General features: G+C 46.0%; 1 protein-coding gene across 5 annotated transcripts in view; it reads left to right on the top strand.

Moving 5' to 3' along the window:
* LOC147434117 (transducin family protein / WD-40 repeat family protein) overlaps positions 1-17361 on the top strand; it is a 112448-nt gene that overhangs the window by 55748 nt on the left and 39339 nt on the right. The window lies entirely within an intron of this gene.

The following is a 17361-nucleotide window of genomic DNA, read 5'->3' on the forward strand; positions in this document are numbered from 1 at the left end:
ATTTGTCTCATAGGCCGATTTCGGCCTCCTATGGACGTTAAAAAATCTTTCTTTCTTTCTTTCTTTTCTCTCCCCTACGTGCAGTTATGTGATGCCCTGCATGCTACACATTGTTCTCTCTCTCTCTCTCTCTCTCTCTCTCTCTCTCCCCCCTACGTGCAGTTATGTGATGCCCCACAAGAGGGCTCTTCATTTGACTGATGTACAGTTGTGTGGATTCATGCTTTTGTGCTGTGGCAAGAGCCTCCTTGACCAGGAACAGGGGTAGCTAGGTGCTACTCCAAAGCAGGCACCGGTGAGGGTCATAACCTCACCGTACAAGTGCAAATTCAGCGCTGTGTATGCGCAGAAAATTGACTGTTTTTCAGCCATACGGACGCCAGAACCCTTGGGAATCGTGCCCCACTGGTAGAGGACAGCTAGGGGATTGTTTGGGACTGAAAAGAGGGCAAAAAGCAGTAAATACAGCGTGCTGAATTTACTGTTTTTAGGCAGGAATCAAAGGGTATACGCCAGTGGAAATGAGTTCCAGCAGGGGAATTGGTTTCGCGCAATTTTTGGGGTTGTTATGTTGCCGAAATTTGGCCAAATCAAGCAGTATCTAGCGGGATACAGGTAAAGGATTCCCAGGACTCTACTTTGTAATTTATCCTCTTAAAGAATAAAGAAATACCGAAAGGGGTGCCAATTTTGGGGCCTAGAGGTTGTCGGTGTCTGCTCGGGGCATTCTAGCTTCTGAGCCGTGTGTGTATTCAAGTGTTAATTCCCGTCGCAGGTTCTTTTTGCAAAGTGCTCTGTGTGTCTGTGTCTAAAGTAAAGAATTTTGGGTGAATGCCAACGCCTACCGCCTCACGGGCCAATTTCAAGGTTCCATTGCCAGGATATCAATCACTTTTTCCTCAAAGAGTGAGCCTCGGTTGTTATGGGTAAAGACACAGAGTGCAGGAACGCGGGATTACACTATGGCCGACAAAGGGAAGGGCATTATGGAAGAGGGTTCCTCTTCGAAGGACAGGTAGGAGATTCCTATGGTCTTCAAGATTGGCGAGAGTTCACGGCCACGTCAGACTGTACCTCCTGTTAATGTGAATGTCCCTCCAGTAGTACAGGGCTTTATGACTGGGCAACTTGAGGATGATGCATTCAGGACTCAGTTAGTTGCCGTGATGAATGTCTTTTCGTAGCTGGTGCAAAATCCAAGGTTTATGGAGTTCTTGCAAGCGCCACCAGTGCAACAACAAAATAGGCAACCTACACCGCGTACCGAACTTGTTGAGGCTCAAGCCCAAGTACTTAATGCGACTCAGCAGGAAAGGGAACACTCGTATGTTGCGGAGTCAGGGACTCCAAAACAGGTTCCTCCTGTGCTTGAAGAGGTGGCTAGAGCGCCTATTCCACAGGCTATGCCAGTTCAGCCCGCCACCTTTCAAAGCCCGCTTGCACCCACTTTTTCCACCACCCACAGTACATCCTGGGTATTTTGGGGGTGGATCAATGTTCCAAAGTATGGCTGGTTATGCGCTTGGAAGTCAGCCGTACATGCCAGGAATAGTGTTTGGGGGTATGCAAGGCATCATGCCAAACCCCATGTATGGTAGTATCGGCATGCAACAAGGTTTTCAGTGCAACCAGGGTCAGTTTATGCCCCAACTTAACGTGTGCAAAGGAGGGGTAATGATAGAGCTAGCACATCAAATGTACAAATGAACTCAGTGTAATAGATGGAAATGACATAAGTATGAAGGTCTCATTAAGTCATTTGTATCTATATGTTAGGACCTTTCTTGCGGATACATGCGATGATAAAAGAGTGTTGATAGCACAAGATCATCAGTGGGTGTATTTATGGTATGCAATCGAGGACGTTTGCGATTTCAAGAGGGGGGTATGTCACGAGGACGTGGCAGCTGTTAACTATGTCATGAGGACGTGGCAACTGCTAACCTTAGTTGTTGGTTTCTTTCCAATGGGTTTTTTTTTTTTTTTGAGACCCTCTTTTTGAAGTAGCAAACGGTCAGACATTGTATGGCCAATGTGAACGGTAGTTTCACCCGCAGACGGGAAGTGGTCGGCATTGGAATTCGTATAGTAAGAGGCTATCTAGGCTCAGAGCAAGATCATATAGGGCACCCCGTCGCACTTAGCAAGTTGGTGGATACTAGGAAGTGAACTCAATAAAGGCATAAAGTCAAGGTGGAACTACCAACTAAAAGTATCCGATAGTTGGGCCACATTGCACTTTTGGATGCGGTCCAATGAGGATAGATGGTCAGAAGACCATTGGGAGCCCACCGGAATCATTTCCCAAAATTTAGGGAATTGCTATTTTGGGCCGTGAAATGTGTTCGCGTCATTACCTCCGGTATGACTAGGGGAACATTTTACAACCCTGCCGCGAAGTCAACTGAGCAACCAGTCGGGAGATTTTTAGGCGGCAAACCCGAAACGGGAAAAAGCTTGTAAATGTGCCAAGTGGCACATTTCTATGCATCTGCCTTATGCAGAAGAAGTGGCGCTGAATTTTAAGCTGGGAAGAGGCCTCATTTGCATTTTGTCACAGGTTAAGAGCTATGGAGTGCTTTCTTTCCCTCCCATGTACAGTGTGGTGCTAGGAGTGATGCCCTGCACGCTACACACTGCTCTCTCTCTCTCCCCCCCCTACGTGCAGTTATGTGATGCCCCACAAGAGGGCTCTTCATTTGACTGATGTAGAGCTGTGTGGGTTCATGCTTTTGTGAGTCCATGTGTGGGTTCATGCTTTTGTGCTGCGGCAAGAGCCTCCTTGAGCAGGAACAGGGGTAGCTAGGTGCTACTCCAAAGCAGGCACCGGTGAGGGTCATAACCTCACCGTACAAGTGCAAATTCAGCGCTGTATGGGCAGAAAATTGACTGTTTTTCAGCCATACGGACGCCAGAACCCTTGGGGATCGTGCCCCACTGGTAGAGGACAGCTAGGGGATTGTTTGGGACTGAAAAGAGGGCAAAAAGCAGTAAATACAGCGTGCTGAATTTACTGTTTTTAGGCAGGAATCAAAGGGTATACGCCAATGGAAATGAGTTCCAGTAGGGGAATTGGTTTCGCGCAATTTTTGGGGTTGTTATGTTGCCGAAATTTGGCCAAATCAGGCAGTATCTAGCGGGATACAGGTAAAGGATTCCCAGGACTCTACTTTGTAATTTACCCTCTTAAAGAATAAAGAAATACCGAAAGGGGCGCCAATTTTGGGGCCTAGAGGTTGTTGGTGTCTGCTCGGGGCATTCTAGCTTCCGAGCCGTGTGTGTATTCAAGTGTTAATTCCCGTCGCAGGTTCTTTTTGCAAAGTGATGTGTGTGTTTGTGTCTAAAGTAAAGAATTTCGAGTGAAAGCCAACGCCTACCGCCCCACGGGCCGGTTTGCTGCCAGCGTGAATCGTGAAAATCCGTACAGCCTGCCATGTGGCATAGCCAACACAAAACATGGAATTTTTGTATTACTGCCACGTCAGCATGTCAACGCAATTTGCGGGTCTGTCCGACGGTTTTGCCACGTCATCGATTGTCCTACGGGTTTGTCCATACGGTCCTGTGACGTCATCAGTTTGTGACAAAAACCGAGGGCCTACGGGCTCCTGGCCAGGTAGGGTTTAGGCGGACATGGACCACATCTTCGTTTTGTGCTGCCTCATTGATGGGGCAAAGATGCGGAAGAAGAAGCTTTATTGCTGCTTTGTGGACTTCTGCAAAGCGTTTGACACAGTCCCACGAGAGAGGCTCTTTCGAAGACTTCAGAGTCTGGGGATACCATTGGGGATGATATGGGCAATCTATGCTCTCTATGAGAGAGTAACTGGGAAAGTTCATTCTCCAGGCGGCCTATCAGAGTCCATTGCTAGCACCATTGGTGTTAAGCAAGGATTCCCCCCTCTCCCCGACCCTCTTTGGATTCTACATTGACGAGATCTCCGACTACATCTTACGAGCGGCAGGGGAAAGAGCTGACCCAGCAGGTACTCCAGTCCACAATATGCTATATGCTGATGACATTGTTTTGTTCATTTCAGAGTCACCAGAGGGTCTACAGAGCTATTGCAGCGCCTTGGATGAGTTTTGTACACATAGAGGACTGACAATGAACCTTGGGAAGACCAAGGCCATGATCTTCCACACCTCTCCCGCTCTTTCGAGGCAAGCACACAGTGCCATAGGACATCATTAGGGCAGGCCCCCCCCCCCCCCCCCCCCCCCCACCCCATTGTAGTGGGGGCACTCTTACTGACGGTCAGCTTTATCTAGAGAGAGAGAGAGAGAGAGAGCTCTCGACTGACAGACACACGGCGAGCATTTGAGTCAGCCATACGGATAGCAAAGTTTGGATATGACAGAGCTTGGTACACCTAGGTCAGAGCATGGTTTAGAGCACATGGCCTTGATCTTGAGAGCTTGCCACCGTTCCAGTATGACCCCGACTTACCCTAGGTTCATCTCTCATGTAGTGAGATAAACATAGTGCTTTGAGAGGATCTCTAACAGGGCAGCTATATATCAAGACAGACTTGGATCACATCTCCCCTTCAATAGAAGATGTCACACTATAGAGATCATTTCCTTAACATACTCGAGGACGGGTTCATACAGCGACCACGCTATATGGACACCTACATGCCAAACAGCTCACGAGTGGCGATTGGTCAGCTTTGAGTATCATCACACAGACTAGAGATAGAGGTGGAGCGAGCTCATGACATTCCTAGGGAAGAAAGAGTCTGTGGAGTACGCAGAGAGGAGGTGGAGAGTGAGGAGCATTTTGTTTGCAGATGCAGAGCTTATGATGATATTAGAGGCATACATGAGTCATTATTTAGAGGGCAGCCTACCCTCTTCGAGATCATGCACTCTCGAGATCAGAGACAGCTGGGGTGGTACCTGCTAGAGATACAAAGGCATAGAGATACACTTCTGTAGCCACATACACAGACACAAATGGGGGGGAGATAGTCACAGCTTCCAGATTTTTTCTAGAGGACCACACCTCCACTCCCAGATCCACCGAGGGGAGTGACTGTCCAGCAGGCTGAGATGAGCCAGTGGGCCAGATGACGTCCGCATGTTACCAGATGTCGGGCCCCACGACTCTACCACAGACAAATCGAGGAGATCCAGACCCGAGAGCATCGAGTTGCTAAGGAGAGACGAGCCCAGTTGATGGCTCACCCAATTGCGTTCATCTGAGCAGCCCTTGCTCCTGATCCTCCCATGTACCACATTTTACACCCCCCTATTAGCACAGGATGGAGCTAGCTAGCTTGATGCATCTGTATGGTTGCCAATATCGGCCTCACATAGATGTTATAAAATCTTTCTTTCTTTCTCTTTCCTCGCGCATCAGCCAGAGCATGAGAGAAATATTTTTGACCGTAGAAAAATATTTCCTTCCATGTAACCTGCAAATTTCACATTAAAAATTAGATTGGAAACTGTGAAAATTCTGCAAATTGAAATTAATTTTTCTGATTTTTTCAGTACATCAGGAAAACAAGTTTTTAAAATTCTGATCTTTACTGAAAAATCAGCAAAGTTACTTTCCAGAATTCTGACTTTTATAAAAAGCAGAATTTCTTTTCACACTTTTTGATATTCAGAGAGTAAAGAGTGAAATCAACATGCTCAATTCTGAGTTTTCTCAAAAATCAATCGAGTTTGTTTGAATTGCACTGATTTTTCTCAAAGTTAAAAAACACCAATCCAGATCAGATTTCCATGAAAAAGCAGCAAGAATCAGGGATTTTTCACCTGCACATATGAGAAAAATCAGCAATTCAATGACTTTTTCATCCAAAAATTGCATGAAAATCAACACTATCTGACTCTAAACTACTCCATAGGTTTGCGCATGCCCACTAGTAGCCAAGCCGCTCTGATATCATAAAATGAATAAGAGGGAAGGATATTGTCAGATAAACCAACTATAGCCCATTCGGCAGCATCCGCTTGTTGCGGCTAGTGTTTTGAGGACGTAGGCATGCAGCTGTAAGATGCTCAATGAAGAAGGGTGGAGCAGGCTGGTTCTTCAGTGTCTAGCGACAACCTTATCAAGTTGACACACACGATTCGGGTAGACCGGGTTGATTCTTCAGTGTAAGACGATTGTGTTCAGTCTGTTGATGATGTTGTATCTCAAGGGGGGAGCTCAGTTTGTTGGTGAGCGTGAGGGTGTGTTGGTGCTAAGTGCTTGGTCTGTTGGTGAGTGTGAGGGAGTGTGGGCGGAATAGAGCAGTGTGAGGTGCGATGTAAGGTAGGGTGGTTAAAGGCACGAAGGCAGCCGATGTTAGCAGGAGCGAGTGTTGCGAGCTCTGTTATGGAGTGCAGAGATGGCCATGGAGTGCGTGAGTAATCTGTAGCAAAAGCAAGTTAAGGTGCGCAAAGGTGTGTGCGCGCACAAGCAGTTTGAGGGGCGAATAAAGTAGGGTAAGCGGGATGATAGGCGAGCTTTATAGGATGAGAGGGTTAGCGGGGGTGAAGTTTTCGAAGGGCGGTAGGTGGGCAAGTTACGTACGAGCAGGTGATTGCAACGGACATTAGTGAAGTAATTAGCCGCTAAGAGGAGTAAATATTTGAGGGCTCTGCATAGTACCAAAGGGTTAGGGCTTTCAAGGCTATTATAGTTTTCAACGTTCTCAAGGTTTCAAATTTATTAAAGCTTTCACAGTTAGTACAATGTTATCAAGGTTATAAAAATTTTCGAAGTTAGAAAACTTTCAAAGTTTACAAAGCTTGAAAATATCCATAGATTCCGGGCTAAGGTAATGAAATATCCATAGATTGTTGGCTAAGGTAATCACTAGGGTGAAGATTTAAGGGTAAGTCGGTTGCGTTCATAAAACCGGGGGGGGGGGAGGGTTGGTGGTGGTAAAATAAGGGGAAAGCACTTGCAGGGGATTAATTAAAAAGTTACCAACCCAACTCATGGGAGAAGGATGTGAAGTAACTACAAAGGGTATCTTGCAAGGGGTTTTAAGTAAGGGAAAAACCTTCCAAGTGAGTTTCATTGAGGGAACATTTAAAGGGAGGGTATGGTTGGGGGAGAGAGGAGAAGTAGAGGACCCCCTCACCGACCTTGTCAACAAGCTCTCTACTTTTACCTTGCCCCTTATAGCCTCATGCGATTGGCATAGATACCTCTTGGATTGGAAAGATTCCTCCCTTCAGCTTTTCCTCTCCAAAATGCAATCCCTTACAATAAATTCCCATTTAGCATCCACCAAGGAAGAAGCTAACAAAGCTAGAAAACGCTCTCTCCACCATGAAGGAGACAATCACCCAACTCCCAAAGGAGCAAACCATCAAGGAACTAGTGAAGCTTTGAAGTCCTCAAACAATTCAAATCTCTCCCTCTCCCTAAATCCTCCACCACCCCAACCACCGCACCCTGCAACACGACCAACCCCCACCGCATCAAAACACAAAGGCGCCCTCTTCCCGCCAAAGCTCCCTTTGTTCCCCCTAGAACCTCTCTCCGGTTCACAAATCATCAAAGGACTTTCCCTTTTCCTCCCTTTCATCACACTCTCTTATTTCCTCCACCCAAGCCTTCAATAAACCTTTCAAAACCCACAAGACCCTTCCTAAAATCCACACACCACCCACTCCCCACCTTGTTCCCCTCCTCCTAAAAAACCTTTTCGTACCCCTCACCTAAAGAGCCCACTTTAGCCCTCAAATACCCTCTCAATCGCATTCATAACCTTTTCTCACCTAAGTGAAGGGGATCGGGGAGCACCACAGACGGAGAGTGAGAGAGAGAGAGAAGGAGACACACACTCAATGTGGGTGGGGAGACTGTGAAGTGGCAGCTCCCCCTATACAATATACTCACTATAAGTATAGGGTAACAGTGGGCGGGCGCCCATGACCTGGGCGATCGGTCAAGGCACATAGGCCTTAACCCCAACAACCTCCCACTTAAAGGCCAATGTGCCTTTAAGCAAGATCTACTAGTGTACAACTAATAGAAGGTGAGATATTCTCTCAACCTATGCCCACTGCCTCTCGATGAGCTAGTGCATCCGGCTCTACTGATAGACAAACATCCCACTGCGGAAGCCACACAGAGCTAGCTCCAAGCTCTGCAAAGAGTCTACAAGAGCTCATGCACTCCTGCAAGTATCGGTCCAATACCTGCAAACCTCCCCTATGCTCTATGCGGAGATCAGTCATCGAACAACTAATCAACCCTACTGCAAATGCTCCCACTGCAGCTGCTATGTCGGGCCTCGAGATCAGCATCTCGTACATGAGGACACCGAACGTTGATGCAACCCTGGCAACCTCTGCCACCTCCAACTCAGAACTCAACTCATGGCAATCCTGTCCCCTATCATAGAGACCATGGCACTCTGACTCCGAGCTCTGGAGTGACTCCTCGTGCCCATCACATATCACATGTGTACCAAGAGTATCCATCTGTCCTGAATCTGCATCAAGCTCTGGCATAAGCATATCAAGAAATGACTCCACAATAGCCGACATCTCAGCATCCATGTGAGTCATCTCTGTCATCACCTCTGATGACTCATCTTGTTGTGACTCACTAGAGCTGTCCCGCTCTACCTGTGCATCCGTAGACGCAACCTGCACAACAAGGTCACTGCTTTGCACTCCATGCAAAGCATCCTGCAACCCACAAGCAAAAGAGACTCGCCTGCTCTCTCGCTCTCTACTTGGCTGCATGATCACAGAGACAACACCGTCTCTCACGTGATCCACATGAAATGGGTAACCTGTACCACTCTTGGCACCTCTCGCAATCACTAGCGAATCCAAATGCATCACAAAATCTCGCTCTCGTAGCGAAATCTGACATCCACAATCTCTAAGCTGATCAATCGAGATCAAACTCACTGTCAAATTTGGTACATAGCGCACATGTCGTAACAAGTAAGATGCACCACTCGATAATGACAGTCTCACATCTCCTGCACCTGCTATCGCATGCACCGATCCATCGGTCAAACGTACACTGCCAAGCATCCCGCTAGAATAGCTACAAAACCATGCACGATGCTGCGTGACATGAAACATAGCATCTGCGTCTAGCAACCATTGCGAAGGGAGTGCACTATCCACATGTATAGCATCTCGTGCATGGCTCGAGGTAAAAGTGACATCCCCGTCACTAGTATACTCCGACACTATATCTGCCTCAATTGTCAAAACAATTGAGTCCATGGCATCACTACATACATCTCTGAGACTGCCATGTCTCCTACGATGTCGCATACGACGAAAACAACGCCGTCAAACGTGTCCAGAATGACCACAATACCAACATATCACCTGTCGGCATACTCGTGAATGTATATGTCTCACACGAGTCCTTGATGACTCAGATCTATCATACATATCATGTAATCTGCGCCAAAGTGCTCTCGAAGTAGCCTCATACATAACAAGAGCATATACAGATTCCACAAGGTGCAAAGAGAGCGTAGATAGTGCCATCTCCTCTAGCTCCTTCCACTGATCGTCAGACATGTTTGAAGGTCTACCTACATCACCACTCAATGGTTGATGCAACCCTCGCTGTGTCAATGCATCAAGCATACACTCTCTCCATGCCGCAAAGTCTGACCCATCAAACACGCGCATCTGTGAGAGGTCACAATCTGATCGATCACCTGTCTCTGCCATGAGCACAAGTAGCAAGCTAGATAGCAAAACCACCTCACCAACAACACCTGGAAACTGTCTACCAATATGGCCAGAAACACAATGTAAAACCTGTGAGACACACTCCAAAGTAGAGCGCCCGCAATGTCAATACAAGCCTCGCCTGCTCTAGTATCACACTGCAATCTGTGAGCTAATCACCAAGCCCACACTGTGCGGTATCGATGCATACACATGCACAAATCTTCCACCTGCAGAGAATACCGCACGCAAATGCTGAGTGCAACCCGCAATCTCTACCTAGATCGCAAAAATGATACGCATAAAACTCCTGGGAAAATTTCGCCAGAGTTTCGTCAGTAAAACGGCCACAAAACCAGTAACCGAACTGACTGTACACTCAAAACCATGAGCAACCAAAGCGCATCAAACCGCACTCCAAATGCATGCACCAATCTCCACACTTTGCATACATCATTGCAAACACCTGCAAATCTAGTACACAAATATCTTCTCTACCTGTGACTGCCAAAAAACATGCTCGAGGCATACATTACCGAGCTCAAAATGCAATCCCATTAGTCTCCCTGAGCATCAAACCACATAAGGCATACATCGTATCCTCCCACTTGTGAGGAAACTTGCAGCAAATATCACTCTCACATCTCAGAGCAAACCATGTGTGGAATCCTCAACACACAATAAACAACTGCTGCTACAGAAAATTCAGCGTTCAGAATTTAAAAATTCTGATATGACGAGCGCGTCCGGAGCGTGCCAAAACCCCAAGGTAGACTCCTTGATCACATGTATCCGAGTCCGGGTGTGAAAGCTATGCCAAAAACCTCCGTTTCGACCCAGAAACGCAGCATAAACTGCCAAAAGAGGGCTGAAAAATGCAGCTCCTCAACCGTAGCTCGAATGAGGTTTTTGATGGCTCGAATGGCTTCGAATGGCTTCGAAAGGGGGGTAAAGCGCCAGGACGCCTGGTGGAAACGCACTCGGAAAGCTGAATTTGCCGATGCCGAAGTCGAAACCTTGTTTGCACTCTTGAAAGTGCGCGCGCGCGGACGCGATTTCGGGAATGAAACTGGCTCTCCGCTGTCGTCGTGACTGTGCACACACGCGCTCCCTCCGCACCTATGCTCTGATACCAATTGAAGGGGATCGGGGAGCACCACAGACGGAGAGTGAGAGAGAGAGAGAAGGAGACACACACTCAATGTGGGTGGGGAGACTGTGAAGTGGCAGCTCCCCCTATACAGTATACTCACTATAAGTATAGGGTAACAGTGGGCGGGCGCCCATGACTTGGGTGACTGGTCAAGGCACATAGGCCTTAACCCCAACACCAAGATCCCCTCTTCCTGTAAAGCGAACCCTTTCCCCTACAACAAACTAACCGAACCTATTAACCACCACAACCACAAACCTCCCAACAACAACAAACCGCAATCACAATCACGACAACAACCGCGACAATAACCGTGACGACAACGAATCGGGAAAGGAAGAGGGAGGAGGGATTAGTGCCTTCGCATCCAACTTCTTGGATACACTTGCTTTTTAGCAAGTCCCCCCCTCCTCCCAAATCTATGGACTAAACCCTCCCTCTTCACCACATCAACTAGCCCACCCTCTTCCGCAGAGATTTCCCCCTCTCTCTCAATGAACCCTCCGGAGGAAGGAAAAGGCGCAAGTTTTGGCTTCCACTCACCGACCCACATGCCTATGAGCTTATGTGTTTTGGTAAGCTTCCCTCACACTCTATTATCATTAGCCTAACCTCCAATTTTGTCCATAATCTCACCACTCGACCCCTCTCTTTAAATGAAAGGAAATGCGTGAACCTAGGACTTAAATACATCCCTCCACCCCCAAACCCTCCCCCGAAACTCATTCTCAAAGTCCATGACTCCTCGGTAAGGAGCCTTCAACTCAAAACGTTCTTCCAAACACCTACATCCAACCCACCCTTCCCTTACAAAACCCCAAACTCCTCTTGGATGCCCCCTTCCTTAGACCCTACGCTAGAGACCATTACACTCCAAAACCACCTCAGTCTTAATGAAACACTTTCACATTACAATGCCTCATGCTCGAAGTTTCCTAAATTTGTCAACCATGCTCTAAAAACCCTTTCTAAGGACCCCTCAATAGTCATTAAACTGGTGGATAAAAATCTTGGCCTAACCATTCCCTCGAGGGATTGGTATGAACAAGAAGCCCTTAGACAACTAAATGACCTATCCACCCACCAACTCATCACCCTTCCACCATACAACTATCTAGCTTCTTTACTTTACTCCATCACTATTAAATACACTCTTGTCACGCAAGAGGAAACCACTTTTATCCTTGCACCACTCTCAAATCCTTCAAACCTTGCCCCATCCAATTCTTCCCTAAGATACATAAACCCATACTTATAGCCCGTCCACTATGCTCATATAGAGGCTATTTTTCCGAAAATGCCTCTAAATGGCTACACTACCAACTATACCTCATCCTCCTTTTGTCACAAACGGGAGCGCATAACAATATAAAATATACTCGGATAAATAGAATTTATCACTTAATACTGAAGCCAAAGGATATAGAGAGAAATAAATAGAGAGAGAGAGAGAGTGAGAAGATCGACACAGTACAGGGGACCAGAAGATGGGCTGGTACCCCCCCGTAAAGAGAATCCTTTATTAGGGAGAATCTTTTTACAAGCACAAGAATTGGAGAAAACCCCTCCGTTCTAATTCTCCGACTTGATGGTCGCTCCTTCTCGTAAGGGAAATCCGAGAGACGAGCTCTCAATCCTTTTTTCGTCTGTACTCGGAGTCGAGAGTCCACAGACAATTTTCGAATTCCGTTCCCGGAATTCCCAAGCGTAGGCCGAAGCCTTCTCGCTTCTCCTTTGCGATGAAGTACCTGCAAACACACACGCAAACACGCGACAACAATTCGTATGGGGAATCCACAATAGATACCCGTCGCTCTTGCGCTGGAAAAGCGACTTCCGTGCTTCGTAGTCTCGCAATCTCTTGCGTTATCTAGTGGTAGAGTCTTCTCTTGTTGACGTTGGTAACTCTCTTTCAGTGAGGGCATGTGGTGCTTTTATAGCTCCTTGGCCACGGCACGAATAACTGCTCGCGTAGAGTTCGTGGCCAATTTTTTTTTTTTTGGTTGTGCGCTGCTCTACCCGAAATAGGGAGAGAGAATTTGCTGGCTTGTTTTGTTGCTTTATTTTCTAAGTGGCAGCCCACTTATTAAGTGGGCGGTGGGCATATTTTAAAATTGGTATGAACCTGCCCAAAAACTCAATAAAACCTTATAAGTTTAAAACAATGCTTTTTCACAACACTTTCCAGGCGTCCCTGGATGCAACCACATGTACAAATGCATAGATTCCTCGCGGGAAAGCGTTTGCTCTTCCCAGAAAACTCGTTACAATTTTCCGCTTTTTAAGAAAAGCTTCTCAGAACCCATCTTTATTCTTGTGCTTGCGTCTTTACGCGTATTCCTCTTTCCAGTTCGGATTTCCTCTCGACTATGGATATCCCCTTTCTAATGCATCCGTCACCCACCTTGTGACGCATCAGGAATACCCATCACCTAGTCCTTTTCTACCGAACTTACGGTACAATCCCCTTTACGATGCTGTATGTCACCCATCCTATGGCGCATCAGAGATGTCCGTTCCCGGATGGTCGGATACTTCTTTCCGATGCTCCCTGTCACCCATCCGATGTGACGCATCAGAAGTACCTGTTCCTGGTGGCCTTACAGATATTCTTGTTCTCAGTGCTCCTGTCATTACTTTCAATGACGCACTAGGAATACTCTGTACTCGGATGTCTCGAGTGATAAAAACCCTCACTTAAAATTCCAATAATTCATTTAGAATTATTTTTCCTGGTGTTCCAAGCAAGAAAACCCTCTCACTTATAAATCCAATAATTCATTTAGAATTAGCCAATTTAGCAACATCCCTCTCACTTATAAACAGTTGTCCTCAACTGTAGAGGTCCAACTGAACTGCCGGGGAGAAGCCGGAAAAATTTCAAATCTTGCTCAATGGTGAGTTGAGCTGGTCCTTTCTCAATACAGAACTTAAAAAGTAAATTAAACAAAATTTCATAATTCAATACTTACCTTACTAGTTCATGTCCTTCCTCTAGTACTTCGAGGATATCCTTCACCATTCATCAAACTTACGAGCCATGTAAGAACTCGTCATTCGCGTCTTTCCGAGAATCTGTTAACTCAATTCCACCTTCTCAATCCCGAGAAGAATAATCCTCCTAAAAATCAATTTAGGTCTATGTCCTTGCGCATAACCTTGCGCTATTAGTCCTGAGGATATTAAACCTCTTGTGTCCTCCCACATAGGGAATGCCCAAATCATAGAGCATTAAGCTCCGTGTCTTTCTTTCACAAACAAAGTTTGCGATCACCTTAAAGAAGGTTCTGTGTTCCGGGCCGTCGCTCAACGTAGGCGGACGGTTCCAATCCGAAGATTCTTTGTGCACTGCGGCACTTCCTTCCAATCTTTTTCCTCCTACGAGTTATTACCACCAGCAGTGTTTTCCCGACGCCCATTACCGTCTCTTACTTACAAAATCATAAAAAATGATTCACCTTGCGAGCATCAATGACGTCTTGCAAAATCTCAGGCAGATAGAATTCTAGCCATAGCATTTTCTGAACGTATGTTCAAACGCGGTTCACAATAGAGCGAACCCTCTTTGATTCTTACCATTTTGAAACGGTTAGAGAACTATATTCTTACGAACATAATAGTTCGAATTTATTCTAGCAGCGTGTAAATGCTACTTAACCTGCTCATGGAGAAACATATACCGCAACCAAAGTTGCTACTGTAATGGTAAAAGCACATAGCGTACTCAATGATCAATGACCATAAGAAAACCTCTTCTCCGTAGAGAAACTCAAATTCCTTCTACCAAACACATCTCAAATAGAGATTCTCGTGTCGGAATATCCTTGCGGATAAAAAAGGCGCTATAACAAACTCCCGTCAAGTTCCTAAAAAGGAAGTTGGTTCATCTCATTCCGTTTAGCAGAAAAAAATTCAACTGGTAGATGACCCACCTTGGCATAGGTCTGCATCTTCGTGTGTTATCCATGTACCCAATGGTATACATAATTCTTAAGTTGTGTTAGAGTTTCGGTGAACCTGGGAAATTACCTTCCCTTTGTAAGATCCTTCAGAGCAAAGACGCTCACCTGACGATCCCTTGGCTCGATCTTAGAGCAAAACCCGCTCATCAAATAATGCAGGATTTCAATTCTTGGATTCCTCGAGCACAGGCCGTAGTCGTTGCTTGTTCCTTCCCTCGTAAAGAGAGTATTTCTTCACTTGTGCGGAAAGCACTCTTCCGTTACCGGGTAGGGGCTGTTGGTTCATAAGCTTAGTGAAAGCTTTTCTTGGTTGAAAGCTCGGAATGGTTCCTTCATAATTTCCTACCCGCAATAGCAGGTAATTTGTTGGAGAACTACCGGATACCTGATCAATCATGGACCTTCCGGATGGTCAAGCAAAGAGTTCATCGTATAAAACAATGTTTTGACTCAACCCTACTCTCATAAATACTCGAGAGTGATTGTCCTGGTTAGACACGTGCATATCTCGTGCATAAAAGCAATACGCAGTTGATGAGTTCCTCAAAGATTTAACTTTGATCAAAGACCTGCGCTCTCACGTAAAGTTCGAGGGTCTTTCGTTCAAAATCTTAGGAGTTATAGATTGAATTCCCTTACTCCAAACTTTCTCCGGATAGCAACGTATCCTCCGAGGAGAGGTAACAAAAGTTTGTTGTTTCTGTGTTCAATGGTTTCCGTCCCACTGCGGGGATTAGATTCTATGTACACTGAGATGTACGCTTTCAGCTTGTATTGCTGACTCCACCATTTGCTGCAAAGTATCTTGCAGATGCGTCTACAAAATTCGGGCAAAGGTCCTTCGTTGAATTTCTTCATCTTTCCTTCCTCAGAGAGGGTCAAGAGTGGAGCTACCTTGGCAAGAGTGAACCACTACTTGCTTGGACTCGCTCGTATTTCTATTGGGCAAACCGATCCCAATCTTCTTGGATGCCTTCCTCAAAGCGTAGAGGGAAAAAAAAAAAGTTGTCCGAAAATTCAGCCTTGAATTGAATCCAAGTCTTGTTGTAAGTTCCTTGCAAAGCTTTGGTATACCACCAAGTACTTGCAATCCCCCTTGAGGTGTTTGGTCACATGCCTCACCTTCAACGCTTTTCAGAAATTGCCGCTTGCAAAGGCAACTTCAAACTGTCGAATGAAAGCGTTAGCTTTTGGGACATCTTCCCATCCGTCAAAAGTATCAAACTTGACCGGAGTGTTCTGAGGTCTGAAGACCTTCTTCATATCCTTCTCGAAATGACGGGATTTCATGGCTATAGTTCTGGATTGACGTTCATGGATATTTTCTGGATTCTGAAGGATCTTGAGCATTCTGCTCCTTGGATTCTCTAGGTTCTTGAGCATCACGCTCTTGTCGCCTTCTTAGAGAATCCCAAGTCTTGTGTCGACTTCTTGCAGAGAGAGAATTTTCCCAACTCTGCAAGCTTTCCCTACAGGACTTAGGTTTCCGCCTGCTTACTTCTCTCTTGGCTTGTCATGTCTTCTTTCCGTATCTTCCTAGAGTCGTCCCCTTTTATAGAGAAAGAGAGGAGACCATGTTCTGATACCACTGTCACAAACGGGAGCGCATAACAATATAAAATATACTCGGATAAATAGAATTTATCACTTAATACTGAAGTCAAAGGATATAGAGAGAAATAAATAGAGAGAGAGAGAGTGAGAAGATCGACACAGTTCTGGGGACCAGAAAATGGGCTGGTTCCCCCCCTTAAAGAGAATCCTTTATTAGGGAGAATCTTTTTACAAGCACAAGAACCGGAGAAAACCCCTCCGTTCTAATTCTCTGACTCGATGGTCGCTCCTTCCCGTAAGGGAAATTCGAGAGACGAGCTCTCAATCCTTTTTTCGTCTGTACTCGGAGTCGAAACTCCGCAGACAATTTTCGAATTCCGTTCCCGGAATTCCCAAGCGTAGGCCGAAGCCTTCTCGCTTCTCCTTCGCGATGAAGTACCTGCAAACACACACGCAAACACGCGACAACAATTCTTATGGCGAATCCACAATAGATACCTGTCGCTCTTGCGCGGGAAAAGCGACTTCCGTGCTTCGTAGTCTCACGATCTCTTGCGTTATCTAGCGGCAGAGTCTTTTCTTGCTGACGTTGGTAACTCTCTTTCAGTGACGGCATGTGGTGCTTTTATAGCTCCTTGGCCACGGCACGAATAGCTGCTCACGTAGAGTTCGCGGCCATTTTTTTTTTTTTTTTTTTGGTTGTGCGTTGCTCTACCCGAAATAGGGAGAGAGAATTTGCTGGCTGGTTTTGTTGCTTTATTTTCTAAGTGGTTGCCCACTTATTAAGTGGGCGGTCGGCATATTTTAAAATTGGTATGAACTTGCCCAAAAACTCAGTAAAACCTTATAAGTTTAAAACAATGCTTTTTCACAACATTTTCCAGGCGTCCTTGGATGCAACCGCATGCACAAATACATAGATTCCTCGCAGGATAGCGTTTGCTCTTCTCGGAAAACTCGTTAAAATTTTCCGCTTTCTAAGAAAAGCTTCTCAGAACCCATCTTTATTCTTGTGTTTGCATTTTT

Source organism: Adiantum capillus-veneris, chromosome 19, assembly GCF_014529385.1.
Source record: "Adiantum capillus-veneris isolate H3 chromosome 19, ASM1452938v2, whole genome shotgun sequence".
Lineage (NCBI taxonomy): Eukaryota > Viridiplantae > Streptophyta > Polypodiopsida > Polypodiales > Pteridaceae > Adiantum > Adiantum capillus-veneris.